We start from the raw sequence: 6389 nt of genomic DNA, 5'->3' as shown, positions 1-6389 counted from the left end.
ACCTCTTGTTAGCACTTCCTAGTAGTCACTTGGGGCTCACAGGTCTTGTGATGCTGCCTAGCACACCACATGGAGTGGCACAAAACCCAAGGCAACCCTGGCCTCCTGTACCCATAGGCCTCACCTGCCACACAGTTTCCTTCCTGCTACTGTGACTTGCTTGCTGTGACCTCTCAATGACCCTAATCCTGGTCTTCAGGGACCCACTGATCTGTTGAGTCTCAGGCTTCCTAAGAAACTAAGTGCATGAGCCATGCCAGGATCCATTCCAATTGGCCTTCCTGAGTCATAGAAAGCCTGATTATAAGCAATGTACTGGTTTATGATCCCAGTAGTACCTGATTTTCCTTATTTTCTCTTAACTGTGCTATCAGCATGGTGGGTGAGTCCTCTCTGGGTCAATCTGCCCTCTTGATCTGAAGATTGCACCCTCGTATGGGATAGCTTACCCTAGAGTTAGTTGCACACAGATTAGCATATGGACTACTCCCTGCAGGTCTCGGAGGATCAGAACTACACACTTGAACTGTGTGGTCAAGTTATAATTTATTAGGCTCATGTTTAAAAAGTCTTCTGATGCGGTTAGACCCCAGAATTTGGTGGGTGAAATGGGTTTTATGATGGTTTCAATGATCCTTGGTACCTCGCCAAAATCTGCCTGTGGCATTTTAGTACTTTTAGCTAATTTGTCTTGTTATTCAGGTATTGCAAAAAGGAAAGTGTATACTTGGTTCTCGGAAGTATTAGTAAAATATTATTATCCAGGATCAGAAGCAGCCACTTTTGTTTATTATACAGAATAGAAAAAAGGTTTAACAACATTCAGTTTTCTTGTTTCAAAGCAAAATTAAGTGGAACATGAGATATTTTACACCCATCTTCATAGCACCATTACTTACAATAACCAAAAAGTGGAAGTACCTCAAGTGTCCATCAACAGCTGGATCGGTAAACAAAATGCGGTCTATCCACGCAATGGAATGTTCAGCCTTAGAAAGGAAGGTCTTTCTGACATATGCTCCAACATGGATGAATTTGAGGACATTTTGCTGAGTGAAATAAACCAATGACAAAAGGACAAATGTTGGATGATTCTGCTTATATGGGGTCCTTAGTGTAGTCATAATCATAGACAGAAAGTAGAATGTGGAAGCCAAGGACTGCAGGGAGGGGGAATGAGGAGCTAGTTTTTAACGGGGAGTTTCAGTTGTGCAAGATGAAAAAGTTCTGGAGATGGAGGATGGTGATTGTTTCACAACATTGTGAATGTCCTTAATGCCAATGAACTGTACACTTAAAAATGGTTAAAATGGCAAATTTTTATGTTATATGTATTTTACCACAATTTTTTACAAAGTAAATATTTTTAAAAATTAAACATAAAAAATAACATAGAATTAAAACTATTCATGGAAAGTGTTGCTATTTATCTAATAAACTGAGAAGAGATAGAACTGAGAAGATAATGTCCCCCAGGGGCCCACTGCCTCTGAATGGCAGAGTTGAAAGCCTGGGTTGCCCATCAAGGAGACATAAGCCAACCCAGCAAGGTCTCAGCTAACCCACTGCGAGTTCCCATGGTCTATGCATCCAGTTCAGAATCTCTGCATGTGCAAAACCACGGGAGGCTTTTAGTGGTAAGAGAGTTGCGGTTCACAATACCTAATACAGGCCTGGCTGCATTTAAACTTTTAGGCCTCAAAGACACAAAGACTCCAGTGAAAGAGCTAAGGAAGAATTTCTCGTGTTATTGTCCCTTGAAAGTTTGCACACTCTATTCTCCCTGCTCTTAATGCACAGCCCTCTAGCCATCACTTTTCTGTGAACTCATGACCCTCAGGAGAGAGGCAACCCATGGGGTCAGCCCTGGTGGCCAAGTTCAGGCCTGCAGGGGTGCTCATTGGTCTGTCCAGCACTGGCCGCAGTCAGATTCCTGCCTGTCTTGAGAGGTATGTGCTTAGTTTCTCACCAGCTGCTTCTGGAAATTCTTTTTTAAGTTACAGGTATATCTCTGAATATATATGTACATATTACTTTGTTCCACTGTACTAGTTGAATTCTAATAGGAAATTTATAAAACCTCACTAGGCTGCAATTCCTTCTTCCACACGTGCTGGAGTGACTGTCTCAGCATGCTCTGTGTGATGAGGACCGGGCACCTCCGGACCCGCAGGACTGACTACAGGAGCTCTCAGCACACATGCAGATGAAAAACCCAGCTGTGATTTGTAGAATAGGGAAGATCCTGGATCTCACACTCCCTTGTTTCATTTACAAACTGCTCAGTACAGGCTGGATTTCCAAGCTGCCTTCTTCTGACCTCTGTTCACAAATATGGGGCTGGGAGAGCCTGAGGTCAGGGTGCGTGCCCATGAGTGGCCCTCTCAAAGGGTCAGTTGGGTTGCTTCCTTTCCAAGTTTTGAACCGAGTTATCCTCTAAGCAGATGCTGAATCACTGAATATCATTTAGTAAGGAGAAAATTATGATCAGGTACAATAATAAAGTTAATGGATGATGAAGTTCATGGGTGTGTTTCATGGGCACAGCGAGGGATGGGTGGACATAGTGGAGAACTTGCAGGGTGGCCAAGGAAGGGAGTGGCATTTACCCCTAGGTACTTATAACTAAAGGTTAAAATTGACTATCTCTTCCTCACCTCCATTTCCCTCCAGCCCTGGAGAAAAATAGAATATTCTAGGTTGATCTAGATAATGCCTTGAAGGAAAGACACAGGTTCTCATTAAAAGAAATGTTAACAGACTGCAGGCCATCTCTTTCCACTCACATTTCCCTTTTAAAAGTATACCTTTTGGAGTCAGATCTCGGTTTGAACTCCAGCCTCCTGCTGACCAGCTGGACAGTTTGGACAAGTTATTGACACTTTCTGGACTGTTTCCTCATCCACTAAATCAAGATAATATAGTTGTCTTTTGGGATGAACTTGAGATTTGGAAATAATACAGGTAAAGTGCCTAACAAATAAAATGCACTCAAATCATTTTTCTGATTCAGCTAGCTTTTAATGAATCATTTAATTTAATATCTGCCTTGGATATTACACTTTCGTATCATTGTCTTCTGAGGTCAGTGATCCTCCAAAACAAAATGAAGGAGAGGGTGCTCTGTCTGCACCAAGAAAGTTAGGAGACCATTAACAATGCCTGTGACAGCCATATAATCACAGCTCTTGCGCTTTTTTGTTAATTTGTTTTGTTTTGTTTTCGTCAAGATGATACTACGCAATCACTGTGAACGGAATTTGCTGCCCTGAACCAACTGAGATGTGCAGTCTCATCTCAGCACGCAGACTGGCTGGTGGTCATGCTGGCTTCTGTGCTATTAATAACTTCTTCCCTGACTCCTGCTCATTCACATCTCCAAGCCTGCATGCTGCCGTGACAGGATCCTCTGTTCTAAGAACTCTGCTTATCTTTTAGTTAATCAACAAAACAGAAGAAGTATTTCTGAAGGTTTTCAGGTGGCGACCACCACCCCTTAGATCCAGCTCCCTGACTGACTTTGCCTGACCCCACCTTATTGTTTTCACACTTGGGCTGTCTTCTGGATTTGGGTTCACTCTTGTGTCTACACCAGTTAGCATGTCTTGGTTTCTCACTTCTGTGCTTCTCACCTGGGCACAGCCATCTTGTGGAATGCTGGGTGGTGGCTGTGACTCAGGCCATGTGCAAGGTAGCCCTTGAAGTTGGTGCCTGTCCAGGTGCAGCAGCCCCAGCAGCCCTCCCAGCAGGCTCTGCTCCCCAATCTGTGTAAGCTGACAGGCTTTAATCAGTCTTCGGCATGTTTTCATTTTAGTGCACACAGATACAAAATGTTCATGTTGGAATTCCCGACTCCTCAGGATCTAATGAGGAAGGTATTTGGTGGAAGCAAGATTGTGTCAAGGCCTTTAACACTATTATATGTGAGCCATCAGCTCCTTAGAAAGAAATCTCAGTAAGTGCCCCAAAGAGTGCATACTCCTTCTCCCACTCTTGGCCTATTTGGTCAGAAAAGTCCAGAGATTCTACATCTGAAATATCTTCTACTAGAATAGCCTGGATATTGACACCTTCACCATTGGTCACAGCTGCTACAATAGCCTGCTAACAGGTTTCCTGGGCAGCTTTAATTTTCTGAACATGTCTTTAAGCGCAACAGTGGCCATGCCCTTCTCCTCTTAAAGTCCCTCTGTGGCTCCCATTGAAACACATTCCAGACTTCTGAGTGGAGGAAATCAGGCCAGACAAGACTGGCTTCTGCCTGTGTTTGCAGCCTCCTTCCCTTCACATCCAGCTGCACCCCAAGCTTCAGCATAAGGAATGGTTGTGCTGCCAAAACCCTCCAGTCTTGGACCCACATCTTTGCACGCTGAGCTCCATAGTCTTGGGACACCCTGACCTCCTCCTCATCCATCGTTCATGTGACTCTGCTCCAGCCTTTGAAAATTAAACTCCAGAGGAAGCCTATGGGACACTCACAAACCCTGCACTGGTTGGCTGTCATTTATGCTCCTGCAGTTCCCTGTGCAGACTTCCATCACTGCCTTTACCATAGTTCACGTATCAAATTATCAAATGGAGATTAGCAAGGACAGAAAACATGAGTTTTCATTGTTTTGTGTGTGTGTGTGTATGTGTGTGTGTGTGTGTGTGTGTGTGTTTAACAGATCAGGCACTTAATTAGGTTCTTTGTAATGAAGTTAGAACACCAATGTGTGAAGATAAACCCCATTTGTGAGAGCAAACACAGAGCAGAGGGAGCCCTGGAGCTGAGGAAGAGCTTTGATTTGGGGCAGAATTTGTGAGTTCACAGCTTTCTGATCAACCCTGTGCTGCTCTGTAATTTCATGTTTCTCTTTCTCTGTGTCAAAGATCTCACCCTCCTGGTGTCAGAGGTTGTGCAGCTTCTTCTTGAAGTGAGATGTTTGAGGATTTTCACACTACTAATATCACTTTTAATGGAGGTGATGACAAATTTCTGGTGTGTTCTATGCAGAGGAATTGGATTGAGGCACAGAGATCCAGTCACAAGTAGCAAGCCACTGCTCAGCTGCTTCAGGAAAACCACCCGCTTGCCTCTGTGACACCCAGTGAGGATGATCAAAATGGTCCTGTAGGTGATGCTGGCCCAGGATTTTCTCATGTGCTGACTGAAAGGTTTCTTGCTGTGGCTCAACAGCTTTCAAGGCATTATCTGTAGTAGGATCATATCTAGGCATTTTGCAGTTTAACCACTTTGGTGTCACTATTCTTGTTACCGCCAACTGGTTTTGTGACAGTAGCAAGAACCTTCTCTTTCATTTTCTTTTCAATCCTGGATTTAGATGCTGAATACTTCTTCATGTACATGGCCTTTCAGGACTACAAATTCTGGCAATTAAGTTCATGAACTCATCCTAGAAAAAGTGCTACATACCTCATTGCTGAATATCACTATGGTCACTTTTGAAATACTTCCCTTGGGAAGCTATGCACCAATGCCAGTGCCTAGTCCACCCTTCAAAGCAATTTTGAAACTGTTTTTCTGGAATGGCCATCAGAGCTGTCATCATTTTACCCTTGATGTCTTGAATGTCATCAAAATGCCTTCCTTTCAATATTTCCTTTATCTTCAGGTAAAGAAAGAAGTCATCTGGAGCCAGAACACGTGAGTAAGGAGGGTGTTCCAATAGAGTTATTTCTTTAGTGGCTAAAAACTGCCTCACAGTGCCATGTGAACTGGTGCATTGTCATGATACAAGAGCCAAGATTTGTGGGTGAAAAGCTCAGGTTGTGTAACTTTTTCACACATCATTTTCAGCACTTCCAAATAGTAAACTTGGTTAACTGTTTGTTTAGTTGGTACAAATTCATAATGAATAATCCTTCTGATATTTCTCTGATATCAAAAGAGGTTAGCAACAAGTTCACAAACTTAATTGTCTGACTTTGTACATAGCTGATTGGGAATATCTGCCGATTCCTCTGAGTAGGATGGGTTTGGCTGCAGTGGAGTCTCCCCTCCTTGGACATTTTGGCCTGCAGGTTACCCTTCTTAACTTTGCAACCAGCATCAGCCTTCTTGGCTTCAGAGTTCTTCTCCTTAGTATTCAGCTTCTCAGCTTTTTCACCCACCATCTTGAAAGATAAGAAAGTGTGTTTTCATTGCTCTTTCTCTGAGGACTAGCATAACATTGGCATATAAGACATATTGGTTTAAGAAAGGAAGGAAGGAAGGAAGGAAGGAAAGAAGGAAGGCATATTGGTTGAAGAAAGGAAGGAAGGAAGGAAGGAAGGAAAGAAGGAAGGAAGGAAGGAAGGAAAATAGGAAGGAAGGAAGAAAGGGGAGATGGATGGGGAGAGTGGCATTGGGATAAAAGAAAAAATGGCAGATGGCATAGGGATAGAAA

The 6389-nt window shown here is 43.2% G+C and overlaps 1 pseudogene; it reads right to left on the bottom strand.

Annotated features, from left to right (window-relative positions):
- Window positions 1-4700: 4700 nt before the first annotated feature.
- LOC109374092 (60S ribosomal protein L6-like) lies at window positions 4701-6117 on the bottom strand (annotated as a pseudogene).
- Window positions 6118-6389: the final 272 nt, after the last annotated feature.

This window comes from Hipposideros armiger, unplaced genomic scaffold (assembly GCF_001890085.2).
Source record: "Hipposideros armiger isolate ML-2016 unplaced genomic scaffold, ASM189008v1 scaffold_786, whole genome shotgun sequence".
In the NCBI taxonomy this organism is placed as follows: Eukaryota; Metazoa; Chordata; class Mammalia; order Chiroptera; family Hipposideridae; genus Hipposideros; species Hipposideros armiger.
The sequence above is the reverse complement of the archived record's forward strand: the minus strand, read 5'-3'. Positions and strand labels throughout refer to the sequence as shown.